Raw genomic sequence first — 21055 nt, 5'->3', positions numbered from 1 at the left:
TGAAGGATTTTTCTCCACCCGATAAATACACAGACCTCCTCCATTGGGGAGAGTGGCTGTCATGGGTGCCACAGAATGTGTGGACTTGCCACATGGCTTTGGGTGCCAGGGTCAGGAGCTTGGGCTTTGCTTTTGAAAGACTGGGTTCAAGTGCACAACTCTGCCAGTTACTGGTTATGGAATTTGGGTAAATTTCTTACTCCTTCCTAGCCTCAGTTCCCTCCTTCCTAAAGTGGGGATTATGCAAAGTACCTCATCATAGGCTTCCCTGGTGGCCCAGATGGCAAGGAATCTGCCTGCAATGCAGGAGATCAGGGTTCGATCCCTGGGTAGGGAAGATCCCGTGGAGAAGAGGATGGCAACCCACTCCAGTTATTTTTGCCTGGAGAATCTGATGAACAGAAGAACATGGGAGGCAACAGTCCATGTGGTTCCAAAAGTTGGACACACACACACACACACACACCCCTCACCACTGAGTGCATGCTCAGTTGTTCAGTTGTATCAGAGTCTTTGTGACCGCAGGGACTGTGGCCTGCCAGGCTCCTCTGTCCATGGGATTTTCCAGGCAAGAATACTGGAGTGGGCTGTTATTTTCTCCTCCAGGGGACCTTTCCAACCCAGGGATCGAACCTATCTCTTGTGTCTCCTGCATTCAGGCAGACTCTACCAACCACGGAGTAAGGAGAAGTAAATGAATTATTTGTTAAACGCCCAACACACTGTCTGGTAGATGTAAGCGCTGAATGAATTTGGCTCATTATTATCCATTCTGGATTTCTCAAACTCCTGAAGAGAGAAGAGCATTCCAGGCAGGAAGTATTTTTAGGGCATATCTGCTGTCTTCTTAACTGTTCCGGTTGGAGATCAGGAGAAGAAGGATGGGGCCGTGACCTGAGCCCCAGAAGGCTTCTGCCTCGTGCCAGCACCGCTGACGTGTGTGTCCATCCTGCCCCGGGGTCACGGTCCCCCTCTGGCTGCAATTGTCAATCCCGTCACCATCAACACAGCTCCTTCTGTAGAGATGTGAACACGCTCGCATTGTTTCCTCTAGCCAATGGCTTCTCTCTGGCCTGTGATTGGTACCCCCGAGATTCCACTGCGGTCCAGGCATGCCAGCTATGTCAGCGTGACTCCGGTTCTGTGCGTCTGACATCCACACGGCCCCGTAGAAGGCAGGCTGCAGCAAAAGGTTATTTGGAATGCTGCTGAATGTTTGATGGCTGTGCGGTTATCTTTTTGGGGTTAGGCCATTAAAGTCGCATCTCGTGTTTTACGGAGCAAAAGAGATAAACTACATGTTGAAATTCATGAAGCACAGAGGGAATTTTTAAGGATACAGACCCAGCAGCAGCTAAAAGTTGGTGGGGTTTTTTCCCCCCTAAAACTTTGCAGTTTGTCTTCCACATGGCGATTTCACTTGAATTCAAAGCAGAGTCACAGTGAAGCAGAGAGGCATCATAGTAACAGACTCAGGAAACCTTGGGGCTTGGGGTCACGTATAAAGAACGTTGAGTGGGAATGCAAACTAGTACAGCCACTATGGAGAACAGTGTGGAGATTCCTTAAAAAACTGGAAATAGAGCTGCCTTATGACCCAGCAATCCCACTGCTGGGCATGCACACCAAGGAAACCAGAATTGAAAGAGACACATGTACCCCAATGTTCATCGCAGCACTGTTTATAATAGCCAGGACATGGAAGCAACCTAGATGTCCATCAGCAGACGAATGGATAAGAAAGCTGTGGTACATATACACAATGGAGTATTACTCAGGCATTAAAAAGAATACATTTGAATCCGTTCTAATGAGGTGGATGAAACTGGAGCCGATTATACAGAGTGAAGTAAGCCAGAAAGAAAAACACCAATACAGTATATTAACACATATATATGGAATTTAGAAAGATGGTAACAATAACCCTGTATGTGAGACAGCAAAAGAGACACAGATGTATAGAACAGACTTTTGGACTCTGTGGGAGAGGGAGAGGGTGGGATGATTTGGGAGAATGGCATTGAAACATGTATACTATCATGTAAGAAATGAATCGCAAGTCTAGGTTTGATACAGGATACAGGATGCTTGGGGCTGGTGCACTGGGATGACCCAGAGAGATGATATGCGGAGAGAGGTGGGAGGGGGGTTCAGGATTGGGAACTCATGTAAATCAACCTTTTTAATAAATCAATAATCAGTTGTTTAAAAATAATAATAATAATAATAATAATAAAATAAAGAATGTTGACCCATCTGCCTGGCTCCCATCATCCCATCAGATAGCTGTCTGCTCTGGCCTTACTCTTTCTGCCCGACCTGCAGCATGCATATTAAAGAAAAATCATTTTCCAGACTCATCAAAATGCCTCCTGGGTGTCTCTTAGTCCACTCCCACACCCTGTCCCCCGCCACAGCTTTCTATCCCCGTGCTGTTCAGAGGCGGCCTGTGCTGAGTGCTCTGGCCGCAGCAGCCAGTTCTTGGCCCTCTGAGAAACGGGACACTTCCTCACTTTAGATCCAGGGCTATGTCAAAGCATCCTCCCCATCCATCTTCACCATTAGTCATCCAACCAAATGGCCTAAGACACATTGCCAGGCCATGATAGGAAGATGGGCAGACCAAGCATCAGGGCCTTCCCATTCTCTGCAGCTGTACTCAAGTGCCACCTTCTCCATGCAGCCTTCCTGGCTATTCACTCAACAGAGCCCCTCAATCTCCTTCTTCCTGTACTCCTGTAACACTGAGGGGATCCTTATCTCCCTTCAGTCAGTCAGTCAGTTCAGTCGCTCAGTTGTGTCCGACTCTTTGCGACCCCATGAATTGCAGCACTCCAGGCCTCCCTGTCCATCACCAACTCCCGGAGTTCACTCAAACTCAAGTGCATCGAGTCGGTGATGCCATCCAGCCATCTCATCCTCTGTCATCCCCTTCTCCTCCTGCCCCCAATCCCTCCCAGCATCAGAGTCTTTTCCAGTGAGTCAACTCTTCCCATGAGGTGGCCAAAGTATTTCCCTTGCTCTTATATTAAAGGGAAAGTCATGTGTGAACACATTTGTTCTCTACAGACTGAAATTGTTGAAAATAGAGACCTCAAGATGTTCGTTTTCTATCTTGGACCACTTTTGAGGTTGCAGGATTAAGGTCTCAAGACTTTTCTCCTCCTACGGACACTTAAATGCACAAAGAAACAAAGCACAATGATGGCACATCACTTATAATAGCAAAAAAGAGTGGTGCGGGAAGCCGCCCATATGTCCATTAATTGTAGAAAGTGATTAAATTATGATACATTCTAACTGTGAATGCAGGAGACGATGGTTTGATCCCTGGGTTGGGAAGATCCCCCTGCAGAAGGGAATGGCAACCCATTCCAGTACTCTTGCCTGGAAATCCCATGGACAGAGGAGCCTGGAGGGCTTCAGTCCATGGTGTTGCAAAGAGTTGGACGTGACTGAGCGACTATTAAAAAACCTTTTGCACTTACAATGAATGGAGCAGATCCATACCAACTGTTCACTGAAAAAAATAAAGCTGCGGGACAGTATGTTTGGCGTGATCCTAGTTAGGGTTTTCACAATTCCAATGCTTGGAAAAAGAAAAAGAAAAATCTCTCTGCTGTGATTGGGAAGGTATTGGGTTATCTAAAAATGTCAGGAAAACGAGATATCATTTAAAAATGAATTATACATACCTAAACATTTATTATGGGGAAACAGTGGAAACAGTGTCAGACTTCATTTTGGGGGGCTCCAAAATCACTGCAGATGGTGACTGCAGCCAAGAAATTAAAAGACGCTTACTCCTTGGAAAGAAAGTTATGACCAACCTAGATAGCATATTCAAAAGCAGAGACATTACTTTGCCAACAAAAGTCTATCTAGTCAAGGCTATGGTTTTTCCAGTGGTCATGTATGGATGCGAGAGCTGGACTATAAAGAAGGCTGAGCACTGAAGAACTGATGCTTTTGAACTGTGGTGTTGGAGAAGACTCTTGAGAGTCCCTTGGACTGCAAGGATATCCAACCAGTCCATCCTAAAGGAGATCAGTCCTGGGTGTTCATTGGAGGGACTGATGCTGAAACTGAAACTCCAATACTTTGGTCACCTGATACGAAGGGTTGACTCATTGGAAAAGACCCTGATGCTGGGAGGGATTGGGGGCAGGAGGAGAAGGGGATGACAGAGGATGAGATGGCTGGATGGCATCACGGACTCGACGGACGTAAGTCTGAGTGAACTCTGGGAGTTGGTGATGGACAGGGAGCCCTGGTGTGCTGCGATTTATGGGGTCGCAAAGAGTCAGACACGACTGAACGACTGAACTGAACTGAAACATTTATTTGAAGTGGATGTACCTTTGTTTACTAATCTTTTTAAAGGTTTTAGTGGTTTTGCTTATTGTTGCTTTGTTTTGATTTTTACTTTTTGGGTGTGCCACGCAGCATGTGGGATCTTCCTCAACCAGGGAGAGAGCCCATGTCCCCACATTGGAAGCATGGAGTCTTAACCACTGGACCACCAGGGAAGTGCCTATTTACTAAACTCTTGATGTCAATCCAACGCCGATTTTTCAGCATGGGTCCATCATCTTTCCTGGTAAGCCACACCCAGAAAGCACTGTCTGTGACTGCTAGTTTCATTTTCTGTGAAGTAGAGGGAGAACTTAGAGACAAGAATGCAGTCATTTGGGTGCGGGTCCCTAAATTACGGTATGTAGAAGCTGCGTGTCCAGCACAAGTTGAATAAACTCTGTAAGCCTGTTTTTCTCATCTGTACAAAATAGGGCATGGTAATAGTAACCATCAGTAACCGAGAAAAAAAAAAAGATGATTCTCTGTTCAATGTCTTGTTCTCAATAAGGTTTAGCTGATCTATGAGGTATTTTACTTTCCTACTATCTTAGCACAGTAAGATGATGAAGAACCAGCAGGGGACCATTCTACCTGGGACTCTGGCCATCTTCTCTCTCTGCCTCGAACATATTCAAAGTCCAGAGATACCCAGGGGCAGTGAGGACTGTGGCATGAAGCACAGATGATGTGTGACAAAACCGTGCTAGGGGGTGTGGCAACAGAGAGCTGAGCAAGTTAGTCTCTGCTCCGAGGGACATCTCAATCTAATAACAAAACATCGTATATACATGGGAAGGCAATAATAATGAGGATGAGACTGTTAGAATAACTGACTCAATGGACATGAGTGTCCGGAGGACAGTGGAGGACAGAGGAGCCTGGTGCGGTGCAGTCCGTGGGGGTCACAAAGAGTCCGACACGACTTAGCGACTCAACAACAACAAATAAGTATCGATTAGGTATTCTCAGTTGCAACGGAAAATTCCGGGGGTTGGAGGGACTTCAGGAGATGCTTGATCAGACTTCAAGCTCCATCTCTTTTTGGTTTTTCTCAGCTCTGCCCTGCTCCCTCTGTCAGTTTTGTTCTCAGTCTGGCTTCCTGCTAGTTTAAAAAAACAAAAAAACAAAAAAAAACCTGACTCTAGCAATTCTAGACCTCACATCTGAGACCATGTTGTCAAATTGCAGTCCCGAAGGTTGCGCTGGCCTAGTCAAGCTCATGGACCCAAGGCCAACTCCATCCCTCTGGCAAGAAGGACGGGATTATGTCAGTTGGCTTGGGCCAATCAGGGATTACCCCTAGATAGGGTGATGGAATGGATTCACATTTATCTTCACAACAACCCTAGGAGGTAAGTACTAGTAGCCTCTCTAGTTTACAGTGGCAAAACCCAGCCCAGAGAGGTTAAGTAGTTTTCGCAAGGTTGCACAGCTCAGGAGCAGCAGTGCCAGGATTCCTACTTTGGCTTTCTGACTCCAGGCCCCACATTCATAACCACTAAGCCCTAGAGTCTCCCAAAACACAAGCCCCTGGGTGGTGCCTGATGGGCACTGCAGACACTTGTTGGGTAAACTGAGAGGAATGACTGCTGGCTAGGCTCAGTTGGTAGAGAAGGGAGGGCTTGAGCTAGGTCTTAAGCAAAGGCGGGAAAATCAGATCCAGTGAACTTTCAGAGATAAGAATCCTGTTATACCAGGAATAACAGAGGCAGTTGGGTCAGACAGCTGCTGTCTGCCATCTATATACAAGCTGAGTGAACTTTTAAAAATTATTTGACTCCTCTGAAGATCCCCTGGAGAAGGGAATGGCAACCCGCTCCAGTATTCTTGCCTGGAGAGTCCCACGGGCAGAGGAGCCTGGCGGGCTACAGTCCATGAGGTTGCAAAGAGTCGGAGGTGACTGAGCGACTAACACTTTGCTTTTGACTCTCTGAGCCTACAGGTGAATCAAAGACCCATGGGGAGAAGCTCAAGAGAGAAGAGGGACGTCCTTGGCGGTCCAGTGGTTAAGAATCCGCCTGCCAATGCAGGGGACACGGTTTGATCCCTAGTTTGGGAAGATTCCCCATGCTGTGAGGCAATTAAGCTGGTGGTTCACAGCTACTGAAGCCCACGTGCTCTAGAGACTGCTCCACAACAAGAGAAACCACCGCAGAAGCAGGCCACACACCGCAACTAGAGTTGCCCCTGCTCAGCACAACTAGAGAAAGCCCACACCCAGCAACAAAGACCCAGCACAGCCAAAAATGAATACATAAATAAAATTTTTAAAAAAGAAGAGAGCAAAGAATACAGTCCCGGAAACCCTGAAAGGAACCAGTAAGAGTCCAGCCAAATCATAAAATGGAAAGTCTCTTGGGAGGGCAAAGTACAATGTCACAACTCATGGGCTTGCTGTAGAGACAAGTCTAAAGCAATTATTCTATAGCAGCCCCACCACTGCCAGCTAGGAAATAGGAAAGTGAAAGTGTTAGTTGCTCAGTTTTGTCCAACTCTTTCACATCCCATGGACTGTAACCCACCAGGCTCCTCTTTCCATGGTATTTCCCAGGCAAGAATACTGAAGTGGGTAGCCATTCCCTTCTCCAGGGGATCTTCCCAACCCAGGCTTCGAACCGAGGTCTTCCCACATTGCAGGCAGATTCTTTACAGTCTAAGCCATCAGGGAAGCAGGAAATAGGAAGGAAGGGGATCAAGATGAACCCTCAGGAGCTATAAGGATATCCTAATAGACAGCTCCTTACAGTCACACAATTCTGGACCTTGATGGGACAACGGACAACATTTGGTACAATCCGATTATCTTATAGATGAGAAAGAAACACATCTGAACACATATCGAGGTTTGTAGGCAAAGTGCCTAGCACGGTGCCTGGTAAACAGTGGGTGCTCAATAGATATTAATAGTATTTCTCATTATGTTTTGAAGTGACTTATGCAAGGGATCAGAAATTGGTTAGCGACCAAAAAAAGATGAGAATCCATATCTCTTAATGCCCAGCGCAGTGCCTTCCATTCTTCTTAGCTTTTTTCTTCTGTGGCAAATTCAAGATGAAGGATGCCAGGTATCGCTAAAGTGAGGGGTTAGTCTCTTTCACCCAAAGCCAGCAACCCTCCTTAGTACCCAAAGTGGGGGAAAGCTATCATAGAAAGAAAATATAGGAACAAGAGCCAGACAAGGAGTTTGGAAACCAAGATTATGGATGTTGATCTGCCATTAACCAGCTCAGTGACCTAGCCAGCTGAGCCCCAGTTGACTCATCTATCAAATTAGAGATTTGGGGGAAAAAAATAAACTCAGTTTCCTTTCAACTCTGAAATGTTATGGAAGTAGGTTCTGCTCTTCACATTGCAATGGATATCTTTATACGAGATCATGACTGAGTTCTAGGGAAAAATTGTATAAGGCAAAGGTCACACAGAAATTGAAAGTGGGAGGGGACACGAGAGTTGGCTTCATATATTTGGAGAGCTCTCTGGTCACATAGGGGTTAGACTTCCTTTGTGAGGCTCCAGAGGCAGAAATAAGCACACAGAGTAAACGCGTCGGTAACAGATTCTTGCTCAATACAAAACAAGATTATGTTCATATATTTGCGGGCTCATTTATTAGGGCCGCATAATGTGTATAATCATTACATCTTCCAGATGAACTAACCCTTCTATCAGCTGTTCTTTGCGTCCCTAGTAGCAGCTTTTGTCCTAAAGTCTATTTTGTCTAGTGTTGGTAATAGCCACGTTAGCTCTCTTTTGGTTAGTGTTTCCATGAGACATATTTTTTCATCTTTCTGCTTTAAATTTATGTCTTTCCATCTAAAGTGTGTCTCTTGCAGATGGCATATAGTTCGATCATGTGTTCTTTTATTCTGCCAACCACTTCCTTCGACGGAGCTGTTTAGTTCATTTATGCCTAATGTAATTACTAAGTTAGAACGGACATCTGTCATTTTGTTATTTGTTTTCTGTATATATTATGTCTTTTTTGTTCTTCTATTTTCCATTGATAGATTCTTTTGTCTTGAATAGTACTATTAAGTGTGCCACTTAAATTCTCCTATTTTACTTCCTTAAATTTTTTTTTCTTGGTAGGTGTCCTGGGGATTACAATTAAAACAATGCATTAATACCAACTTAAAGTTCAATAGTTTGTAAAAAAGTTTACTCTGTTACAACACTATTCCCTCTCACTCCTTTGTGCTATTATTGTCACGCACATTACATCTTTAAGCATTATAAGCCTATCAACAAATGCCTTGAACCAACGTCTCTTTGCTTTACCAAGAGACCCGGTGTCTGTGTTGGGAGATTCTGCCTTCAGCAAGTAGTAGACAGTTTTTAGCTCTTAACTCTCACTTTCTGTTTGCACAGAGGCTCAAGGTCGGCTGGCGGCGAGTAATTAGGGCTTTCTCAGGTCATGCCTGTGTACATGGAAAGCCATGCACACGCAGTGCGACTTTCTAGATTCCCAAGAATATGTCAGAACTGCTCAAAGCCCATGTGGACAGCACATTTTCCAGCATTTCCTTTTACTTTTCTCAGCCAGCCTCTTGTTAGCTCCAGTGGGTAGCACCACCTCAGGTGGTTGAAATGTTAAACAATTACCGCTGATTGTTTTGGGCAAACACCCTGAGGATAAGCTTGTTCACAGAGCAAGCCCTGAGTCAGGTCAGATAATGACAAACCCTTGAGAAAGAAGCTATTTCAGAAAACTGATAGATAAGTCAAATAGTGACATTTCTCTACCCTTAAAAAAGCAGGTAAGTTTGGAAGGGCGACAGGACAAAAGGAAAACCTACTTAGATAGGCAAAAGTAACAGGCAGGAGTGGTCTGGTAAAAAAGCAAGGCACCTGGCCCAAAAGTTAAAGGTAGGGAAAATCATTAAAACAGAAATGGACAGTAAGAAGTACCTAAAGCCACTCAGAAAACACAACCCATCTGTGAGTCACAGTAAAATACTGAGGAAGAAACAAGCAGAATGGGTAAATTGTAACGATACAGTTTAAATGAAAAGAAGCCAGTCAATGAAAAGTTAATCCAAAGACTTAACTTCTTTAATTTCAGAAGTGAAGTGTGCTATTTTAGTCCTAGACTACCACCGAGGGGCTGCGAGATTATAGATGTAAGTGAGACGCTGTCCCTCAGTTTTCTAAGGAAGAATTGGAGTGTGTTTCCTAAATTTTAATAATTTGCATACAACCTTCCTGATTTTTAAAAACTGTGTCTATATATCACTGCTTCAACTTAATTTTTAAAAAAATGGATCCTTTTGTAAAACTTAAATACCACTATAGTATTTGTGTAACTATGAGTTCTATATGTTGCTTTTTTTTTTCTGCTACTCATTAAAATAAACCTCAAAGCATTTAAATACAAAATGCTCCTCCATGTACCAACTACCTCACTTTGGTAAACAGTGGATTTGATATGTAAGGATCTCTCCACTTTTATGATTGTATAAATGTGTTCTCCTTTGTCCCTTGCACAAGTTGGAAGATTATGAAGGTTGGAGGATTATCTCTGAGTACATGTCTCTCTGAGGATGAAGTAACAGGATGTTTAGAACTGACTTGTTTGAGATTAAACCATGTTGGCAGAAGCCACTGAGTAACTGACCCATAGTGGTGTAAACAGTGGGTAGAGACACCCCACTATATTATGGGGACTTGATCTCACCTCTCATAACCCCAAGCCTAGTGCTTTCTTCATGACACCATACACCATGTTTAAAAAAACTACAGGGGACTTCCCTGGCTGGCCAGTGGTTGAGACTGTGCGATTCCATGGCAGGGGGCATGAGTTTGATCCCTGGTTGGGGAATTAGGATCCTGCATGCTCTGTGGCACAGTTAACCAAATTAATTAATTAGTTAATTAAAAAATATCTTAAAATGATATAGAACCATCCAGAAACTCTCCCAAAGGTAACTGCTTATTGTTGTTGTTGCTCAGTTGCTAAGTCGTGTCTGACTCTTTGCGACCCTATGGACTGCAGCACCCAGGCTTCCCCGTCCTTCACTGTCTCCTGGAGTTTGTCCAGATTCATGTCCATTGAGTCAGTGATGCTTTCTAGCCATCTCATCCTTTGCTGCCCTCTTCTCCTTTTGCCTTCAATGTTAGCCAGCATCAGGACCACAAATTTCTCCTTCTCAGCAGCCAGGCTTTTTTTTTTAAAAAAAGACTTTTGTTGTTGTGGACCATTTCAATTAAGACCAAGTCTTAATTGAATTTGTTACAGTATTGTTTCTGTTTGGTGTTTTGTTTTTTTGGACTCAAGGCACGTGGAATCTTAGCTCCCCAACCAGGGACTGAACCCGCACCCCTGCACTGATAGACAGTATCTTAATCACTGGACTGCCAGAGGGAAGTTCCCCAGTAGCCACACTTTTAAGAAGGAAATAGTCTAAAAATACATAATTTTATATGGTAAATAATCTACATTAAGTGGATTTTGCTCAATGAATGACATTTCTCACATGTTCAAAGCAATGAAAAGTGGGACAGAGCAGAAAGCTCTCCTTGCTTACTCTTCGCTGTCAGGATGCAAGGAGGAATGCCCAGTCTAAAGACTGCAATGCTGGAAGTCAAAGGAGCCACTTGATGCCCTGGGAGTTCCATCAAGTTCGGAACAAGCCTTGCTGAAAAGAGGCCCACAAGGCTCTAAGCGGTCACTTAGTCAGGCTACCTAAAGAAGGGTCTGTGAGTGAGGATCCAGTCGAAACTCTATGTCCACACATGCTGTGATGGGGCTGTGTTCGGGATGCGGGAGTACGCACTAGGTGAGTTTAATTTTTGTGCTGGAATTTTCTTAAGCACCAGAACACTCCTATATTCCATATATTTTTACATTCCGTGAAGTTTAAAGGCTACCATCTTCTTCCTTTGACTTGGGCCAACGAAAGTAGTCTTTTCATCAGCTGACAACACATAGCAAATGCTCGCCTATGTAATGTACTGAATTTAAAAGCTTTCAAGGGACTTCCCTGGAGGTCCAGTGGCTAAGACTCTGCACTCTCAGTGCTAGGGGTCCTGGGTTCAATCCCTGGTCAGGGAACTAGATCCCACATGCCGAAACTAAGAGTTCTCATGCCAAAACTAAGATTTCTTGTGCTGCAAGGAAGACCCAGAACAGCCAAATAAATAGAAACAAATATTTCTTTAAGAAATAAAAAGTAAATAAAATATTTCAATCTATGAGGAGTTAATATCTCCCAGATACCTAGGGAGTGAGAATACATCTACCCAAATTCACAATTTAAGATTTTTTTTATGTTAAACATAAAATACATAAAAGACGCTGTAAGATATGATTCCTATTTTGATGATGATGATGATAAAGCCACGGGAACTTGAGAAATTTAGGGCTGAAAGGGAACTTCATGATCCTCTACTCCAGCCAGCTAGTTTTGTAGATGAGAAAGGAACATCAGAAATGGAAGCACTTAAGCTATCCCCAGGTCACACTGCTGGAACCAGAAGATGAGAATTCTGACTTCTAGGCTGGTGCCATCTCACCAACATGGTGCCAAGGACAGATGTTTCCTTTATGCATTTTAGGAGACATCGGAGCTCATAATAAGAGGTCTACGCTCTGCTCTCTCAACATCTGGATGAATCAGGATGAGTATTAATACATGATCTACTTTAGACCTCAACTTCCCTAACCAAAGGAGTGAAACGCTAATCAACACTCTGATTCAGGGAAGGCTCATTGAGACGAGAAACAGATGGTCTGGGAAAAGCAGCTACTCCAAGAAAGGGCTGCTTGCAGACTGATGGACCAGGAAAGGAGTCTGGGTGCTTTAAAAGGACTGATCAAACCCCAGACACGTAACCCATATATCCAACCAACAAGTTCCAATAGAGTATTATCAAATTAAGGACACAGCTCAAGAATAACTTAAGAAAAATAATTTTAAAACACTATGCAGTCCAAGGAGTAACTACTTGTGTAGACTGAATTTTAAAGAAAATATAAATCTCCACGCCCCTGCCTTAAGGTGGGTGGCATAAGGTAGGTAAGACACAGCATCTCATTCTATGCCTTCTGTTCTAGGTTTTATTACTTTCTTAAAGCGTTCATGTATGGGATGTTAATTCTTTCCCAGGCTTGATCCCTAGACAATGGGCTTGTTAAGGACAGGGACTATGTTATCCAATACTTTTTCCTCCATGCAAATCTTACAAAACATTCATTCAGTGTCGAGTCTTCATACCCTCCACATCCCTGATTTCTAGCACATTGTTTGACACCTGGTAAGGACTCAGTTTGTATCAAAGAAATGAAACAATAGAACACAAAAGGCAATTTCCTAAGCATAGAAACCTCTGCATATCTGACTCCTTCATTAAAACCACTTAAATTCTATCTCACAAATCTGAAGCGTGCCCCCCGACATGCTCTGCTGTACTTGTGCACAGACCTGCGATGCTATCAGTTTAACACATGTGTGATCGCTCAGCATGAATGACCTTGATGAATACTATCTAGAATTTCAACTGCAGACTCCCAGACACAGAAGGCATATTCTATGACCGGCCAAAATGTCATGAGGGTCCATCATCCGTTCCCCTGTTTCTAAGCAAGACTACATCTAATCTATAGCAGAGAGCCAGGTTTCTTAAATCTGAAAGAGTTCCACTGAGTGAAACACACAGACAGCCAACGTAAAGTTTTAAGTGTCTCAATGGAGGGTCAGACCTCGATTTCTCAAGGTAAAGTATGGTTTTCATCCCAAGTGCAGCAGATTTCACTGGAGTTCGATTACCGACTTAACTTAAATCATTTGCTAGATGACATAAAATTGCTGGTAATCACACTACAAAGAGTAATTATCTGAACTCTCCTTGTACAAAGGCAAGTAAATTGAAGCCCTAGTCTATATTCTGCTAGGGAAATTTATAATTAGGTCTGCCATTTTATTTAAAAAAGAGAGAAACATCACAAGAATATATGTTCAGAAGTAGGGGGTAAAAACAAAAAAAGGCTATTTACCAGTTTATTGAAATTATACAAAGGGGAGTTCATGGGCTACTATGTGAAACAACTAAATTTCTTGTGTTTAATAGATTTTAGGAAGACCCCACACACAAAATGGCCTGCCCACATGTGATGCGTGATCTAGAGTCCCCTCTCTCTCAAAATATTTCTTTAAAATCATATTTCATTATCCTGAAATAACTGGTGCCTGTGAGATGCCAGAGGTAAGACATTTCATCCGAAACCTTCTTGTAAACCATACCATTCACTTTAGCACATCTTCCTAGACACCAGAAAAGACTTTAGGTCCTGATGCATTTACCTAATGGACTGCCTGGCTGCTCTCAAAAATGGAAACATACGTGGGCACGATGAAGGAAAGGATTTGTAAATTAAGCAAAGGATTTTTCCTGTTCATTTTTAATCTAGTGACTTTCCCCCCACCTCTTAAGCAACATGACTACTAAATTTTGGTGACTTCTTATTTTCAAAAGCACAAAATTGAGTGCTTTTGCTGTTATTTCCCAGGGAAAAAACCTAACTTTGGGATGCATTTCTTTGCAACATGCTCACAATTTTTATAGAAAATTAAAGTGCAGGCTCACACACATTCACTGGAAGAGGAGATAGGTGGATTATTATTTATTATTATCATCATCATTATTAAACAGGGCTTGAAAGAACATACCTCTGTATGTCACAAAGAAAAAATTATTTGGTTTACAGCTGATGGAATCACAATGAAAGTGTGATTGGAGAGGGCTAACAGCAGAAATAAATTAGGACTTTCTGTTCTAATTTCACCTTCCACATGAACCCCTGTCCTCTGAATTTGTGCTTTTCAAAGTTGTTTATATAATGCATAGGCACAGACTTTGTTTCGAGTTCATATGAGAACAAATGCCCTAACTTAAGTAGGAGTGTAAATCCATCCTAGCTGGGATTGTCCAGCATACTTCTGCAAACTGCTTGCTTTCAAGTCCATCCCAAAATAGAAAGAACATCTCTCTCCAGAGGTGCACATTTTGAAGATTATAAAACTTAAAACATGCTCTATTCCACATTTCAAATTTAAAATGCCAACAAAAGACCACCAAGAAAATAATTTTTGAAAAATTTTCAATCTGCCTCCTGAATTTTGCTACCAGGGAAAAAAACCCCAAACCTAAAACCTCAACAAGAAAACTATGTCTCCGGTTTATATTAATTAGTTGTTTGTCTTTTCTTAAAGTTTGCAGAATGTGAATTCAGGGTGTTGTACAGCTATGCTATAAAGTAGACTAACAAATGTTTACAATCCTTGTGTTTAAAAATTGAAAAATAAAATATGAAATCAGCACTATTTGTTAGAAATATTTTATATTGCTTCAATTTGGTTGTAGCTAATACACAGCCAAAGAAAGCCACGAAATCGAAAGAATATTCAATCATACTAGAAAAGTGGACATTTTCAAGGCAAATTGAACGTTTGAACTTGGGCAAAATTGAAGTGTTTATAAAACAAATAAAAATGACCATTGCTCCAAGAAAATTTCTGGTAAGGGTAGTTTTGATATTTCACTAAGGATTTAAATGTACAAAATGCTTACTCTGACCTCCCAGAACTTAAATGTCTAAAGTGAAGCAGGAGGAAAAGTTAAAAGACATTTGTCTTTTTTGGTTTCTTAAACACTTCTTTGGCTCCTTCCCTTTTTTTTTCTTCAATAATTTATTCTATTTTTCTACCTTTGTACATACAAACCAAGCACCCATCAAATCAGGCACCAAAAAGCAGGAACTCAAATACAGTTCACTCAGACTGACCTTCAACAGCAAGTATTGACTTTTTTTTTATTAATTTTAACTCTTTTTTCCCCTCAGAAGAAACAAAACAAAGTCTCTTGGGTCACAGCAACAACCATTAAACGAAAAAGAAAGAAATAATGAGTTAAAAGTAGAGGGAATGTGTTCAAACGAAGGAAGAAGGTTCATAACCAAAGTCTGACATCTTCAAAAAGAAACAGTTCCACACTTCATATCTTATTCAAACAGAAAGCTTCTCCTTTACATTTGAAACAAATAATTCCACCTCCAATCCACATTTTCTAAGAAGCCCCTAGCTTTCTACATCTGATTCCTGCAACAGTCTCTATACCTCACTGAGGTTAAAAGCTAGATCACATTTGACTATTTTTCTCCCCAAAATTCCCACAAACTCCTTGTAACTTTCAGCAGAAACGCAGCATTATCACCCTGGGTTTCAGGAATGGCACAGTTCAGATATCACCCCCCCACCCCCCAAACGGAAAGATTAAAAAGACTTTGCCCAAATGTAGGGGAAAGGAAGGTACTTGGGCTCACTCTGCAGCTGCCGTGTTTAGCTCTGGGAGTCTAGGAGGTTCTCCCGGAGCTCGGACACCATGGGGGTACCCAGCGGGTGGGAGGGAAGTCGCCCTATACGTTTACCCATCGATTTGTGAACTCTTTTGAAAAGTAAATAGTTGTAGCTGGATTTGCTCCTAACACAGTAAAATTCGTCCCAAGCTGCTTTTATGCAGATGTCACATGTCATTTTCAGGGCATCAGCCAGTCGGTAATGAAGTAGTGGATGGGGCGGGTGACGGGGGTGGGGGTGGCAGGGAGGAAAAGTCACGCGTGAAAAACTCCTGGTGTCAAACTATGTGCCGAACTCCCTGCCGGGGAACAGAAAGCACACCCACGTCTCCATCACTGGAGAGGCGGAGGACAGCCGGGTGGCGGCGCGTCGCGACCAGCACTCGCGATATTCAATCTGATGTCGCCAACGAGCGCAACTGGACCGCAACCCAAAGAAATCAGCTTTTCCCGGAGCTAGGAGCAACTCGCGGCTTCCAAAGGCTGAAAATCAGCTCCTCCGGGTGGAAGATGCGGGGGCGCGGGGGCGGGGGGAGGGCCTGGGAGCCGGTCGCCGCTCGGCTCCGGGCGGGCGCGCACGGCGGGTCCCAGCGACCGCGGCGGCCGGGGGCGCGCGGCAGGAGCGCCCCTCGCGAGGTGCCGGCCACGCCGCCGCCGCCGCCCGCCCCCTCCCCCGCCGCTTCCTCTCGCTCTCCCAGCCCCTTCCCCCACGTGTGGGTGACGTCAAAATTCCGCGAAAAAGCCGCGTGGTGGCTCCTCCAGCGGAGGCGCGATTCCGCCGCCCAGCGGGCCCCTCCCGGGCGCCTGGGTGGGGGAGGGCGAAGCAGTGAGCCGGCCGGTTCCCTTTCCTCCCGGAGGCCGGGCCCGCCGACGCCGCGGGCCAGACGCCCCCCGCCCCAAATCTTAGTGGAAAAGTCACTTTTTTTTATAAAGCGAATACATTTCCAGGGCTATTTTCGGCCGCGTAAGGCGTGTCCAGCAGCTGAATCAGACAGGAAGAGGGGGAAAGTTCGGGTCTCTTTACTTTTTATTTTTTTTCCAAGGGAGAAGAGGAAGATGTGAGGTGGGCGAACGGACGGCAGGCGTTCCAGACCCATGCCTGTCACATCTGCCGCCCCAGGCACGCAGCCCGGGTTCGAGCTCGGACCTCGCCAGGGCGGCTGGAGAGCGCAAGCCCCAGCCCGGCTCTGTCCCCGCAGGGTCCAGGCGCCCCGGAGCCGCCGCGGGCAGGGGGCAGCCGTGCCAAGTCCCGGAAGCGCCCTCACACCTGGTGTCCCTGGGCCTGGCCTGGCCTGGGGTGGGGTGGGGCTCCCGACGGCTCATCCCCACCCACTCACCCTCTGTCCCCGTGCGCTCCAGTTCCTGACCTGCCCCTCTCCTTGTGCACATGTTTCTAACTTGTTGCTACCCCCCACTCTCCCACTCCAGCAGCTCCTTCTGCACCCCGTCCGGTTCCTCCCTGGTACCCCGGGCGCCCGGAGCCGGGGCTCGGACCCTCGGCCATCTACTTTCAAGCCACCGTCGGGTTTTCGGTTTTGACTGCCTGTCCATCCCTAAATGGGAAAACCCCGACACAGCTCTGCTCTAGGGGGGCAGTAAGGGCTGGGGGGAGGGCCTGAGCCCGAGCTCCCCTCCCCTCCCCCCACCCCGCCTGAGCGCCCCTCTGAGGACACAGCTTCGCGTCGACGGCGGGATCACCTGGCTGGGCGGCGTCCGCCAGGTGAGCTGGGGCGTAAGTGTGCTCAGCGTTGCAGGTTCCTGCAGAAATGTGCCTATAAACACCCTACACCTACAGGGTTTTGTACACTTTCCAACCGAAACTGCACAACGCGAGAGGTGGTGAGCCGGCCCGGGAGGGAATAAAAGTCCAATAAAACAAGTTCGCTAAAGGTTATCACTGATCCCTCGAAGGGTAGGAATTTTTTTTTCCCCTTGAGGCATGGAAAAGGAATAAGGAAGAGCCAACATTCTCCTTCCCCCCGCCCCCAACAGTGACCAGTTTTGACTTAAAAGCTAGAGCACAAGTTTGGTTTTTTTTTCCTTTCCCCTCTAAATCTACGTCTACACTCAAAGAAAATGCGCAGGTTTGCCCAGAAGGCAACGTCCCTTTTCCCGCGTGCGAGACGGTGTGCTTTTTAACAAGCAAAATTAAGGTTTTAATACATGGTCCGAGTGGCGACGAAAAGGGAAAACTCAGTTTCCAGTCCAAGCCTCCCGGAGACATTCCTGCCAACCTCCGCACCCTCGCACGCCCCACCCCGAGCCTCGGAGCCCGAACCACTGGGGGATGGATTCGCCGCGAGGTTGCAGTTCGGATAGAGTCCGTGATCAGAAGGGGAAGTCAACGGGGAACTGGAAGGAGCGAGCCTGCCGCGCGGGGAGCGCCCGCACTGGCGGATCGGGGTGGACGGAGAGGGCGGCGGGGAGAGGGGCACCCGCCTGCGCCCCTCCCCTTCACGACCGCCTCCCCTCCGCCCCCGGCCCCGCTCCCCGCCGGAATTTCTCAGTAAAGCCAGACGGGTTTGGGGTTGGGGGGAGGGAAGGGGCGAGGGGGCCCCTCGGCTGGCTCCGGAGACTTGAGGCCCTGCCACCCAGGCTTTCTCCCCAGGGTGGGCGAGGCCCGGAGGACGACCACCCGCCTCTTCCCCACCCCCCCTCCGCCCCCCGCTGCCCCTCTTCAGGGGACCCCGAGCTCAGGATGCTTTCTCTGCAGGGAGGTGGAGAAAAGACCGTGCTGCGTTAGTTATCAAGTGATGTCAAGAGGCTGGGGGCCCTGGCCGGCTTCTGTCCTTGCCTGTCGGGGCAGATTTATACTTTAAAAATACCTCTCTCGCCCCCACTGCCCCCAGCCCACTCCACCCCCAACTCCTGCAGGCTTTCTTTGATCCGCTCAAAGGTGGCTGAACTGAAGTTTGAGTAGGTCTTTTATGGGGTCTTAAAATGTAAGTTAACGTATTTATCCGGAGTGATTCAAGGCCTGAGTCGGGAAGTCCACGTTGACTGAAATCAATAGGCGATTGTTAGGGACCCGATCTTTTCCGAGGAACACGCTCCTGGGCCCCGGGTGTCACCCGCCGCGCGGGGCTGTTTCATTTTGAGTTTGCAACTTGGGTTTTTCAGCGAGCTTTTTTTTTTTCTTCCCGAAAGCTAATGGCTTCCACCGTAATTAGACATTCTCCTCGCCCGCCCCCTTCCCTCCCCTTTCTTTACGTACAGTCGATAGGATCCTAATTCCTGCGGCTATTGATAAGGTCGCGGGCGCCCCGGCCTCTCACCAGCCCCCGCCCGCCCCATCCCCGCTCTCCCTCCGCCCTCCCTTCCTTGGCTTCCTTTTGATGTAGCGGGGAACGCGTCCTACTAAAAAAAAAAAAAAAAAAAGTAATCTGCCCGGTAACAATCAGCGCGCAGTAGCAGGAGACCCAGAGCTATTGGCTATGCAAATAGAGGGAGGGGAGACGGCGCCCCAAACTCTTACTCACCCTTTTAAAGCGATAGCCCCCTCCACCCACCCCCCCACCCCTTCCGCCCCACCCTCGTGGAAAGGGGCTGGCCCCGGGGCCGGAGTTAATTGCTCGCACCTCTGGTTTTCTGCGCGCTCCCCGCGTTCCCTTTCACCTCCCCCTCCTTTCAGGGAACCGCTCGCCCGGTTCACCCATCCCGCACCCCCCCGACCACGCTCGCCCTCCGTGCCCCGGTTCTGAGACCCTCCTTGCTCCGCGAGGGAGGTGCTGGGCTGACCTCGGGGTGTCGCGAGAGCCCCGACCCACGCGGCGCTCGCCGCACGTGCCAGCTCGGCCAGCACCCGGGACGCAGGGCCCGCTCCTTTTCCCCCTGGGAGTGAAATAGCACAGAGGGCAGGGTGGGAGGGGGTGGCGGGAGGAAGGAGGTGAGGAAACGCCCCCGGATCCCCTCCCAAAGCTGCTTTGACCGGAGGATGCGTCGGAGCACGTGTCGGAGCCGACCGCGTCTCCACCGCAGTCCAGTTCTTGAGGAGAAAGCCCTGGCTGCGATGGAGGCGTGAACCCGGAGGGTCCGCGAGCGTGCTGGCGAGGGACCCGGGGTGGGAGATCTTGGGCCTCGGAGGAAACGAAGGAGTGGTGTCGTTGGCGCTGGGGGGAGAGACAGGGAGCCCAATCTACCCCCTCTCTCGCCCCCCTCCCGGCCCCCCCCCCCGGGCTATTTCCTAGAAAGCTGTATCAGTGTGGCCACGCTCGGCGCAGACACCTCGGGCGGCTTGTCAGCAGATGCAGGGCGAGGAAGCGGGTTTTTCCTGCGTGGCCGCTGGCCGCGGCGGAACCGCTGGTAGCCCTGCCCCCGGCCTGCGGCGGCTCGGGGCGCCTCCCCGCGTCTCCCAGTGGCGCCTGCGGCGCCCCAAGAACGGGAGGGTTTCTGCTCCTAGGTCACATTCTCCCACGTCGAAGAAGCGCCCCCTCCCTCCGGACACCAACCCCTCCGCCTTCTTCCTTTCCCCACACATCTGCGTGGGGGGTGGGGGCGGTGGCATGGGGCGGAGTGGGGGGGGGGGCTGTATTTTGGTCCCTATAATCGGGTTTCGGAAACAGGCTGAAAATGATTAAGAACGTACATTTCAGGGCCATACATACCCTTTCCCTCTGGGTATGCAAAGTTAACTGTTTTCCAAAATCACCCTCCTTCGGGCTCATATAAGGGATCTTATTTCTCAATCGTTTGAGCCCACCTCATCTTCAGCTCACCCACCCGTCATTCCTGGATCTTAAATTCGTGGGCTGGAGTGTAGCGATCATGTTTGAGGGAGCCAGAGTCGGAGGGTCGTATTTTTGGCGGGATGCACCCACAGAATGTGCTGCAATTACAGGGAATAAGTAGGGATCGGTGGGGTTTTGTGGTTTTTTTGGTGGGTTCCCCTCTCCTGGGCCCCTGGCTTGGTGGAGGCTGAGAGGGCCTCGGAGAGCTAAGGGAGAGGGTGGGGGGCGGCGCGGGGGACCGCGTTTGAAGTTTGGTCGGGCCAGCTGCTGTTCTCCTTAATAACAAGAGGGGAAAGGAGGGAGAGACTGAAAGGAGGAGGGGAGGGCCGGGAGGGGAGGGAAGGGGAGGAGGAACCGGAGAGGGGGGTGAGGCGAGAGGGAGGAGAAGTAACTGCCCAGCCAGTTTGCGTCACTGCCTCGGCGAGCGGAGAGCCGAGCGAGCTGGGGAGAGCAGACAAGTTTGAAGGGGAGGGCAGAGAGAGTCAGCCGCCCCCGGGGCGCTCCTCTCCGGCCGCCCATCCGACCCTTTCCACTCTTCCTCCCCGGCTTCTCTCTCTCTCTCTCTCTCTCTCTCTGCCTTGAACTCTACTCCTCCAAAAAAAAAACCTTATTTAGCCAAAGG

The sequence above is a fragment of the Capricornis sumatraensis genome, chromosome 4 (assembly GCF_032405125.1).
Source record: "Capricornis sumatraensis isolate serow.1 chromosome 4, serow.2, whole genome shotgun sequence".
NCBI classification, from domain to species: Eukaryota; Metazoa; Chordata; class Mammalia; order Artiodactyla; family Bovidae; genus Capricornis; species Capricornis sumatraensis.
The sequence above is the reverse complement of the archived record's forward strand: the minus strand, read 5'-3'. Positions refer to the sequence as shown.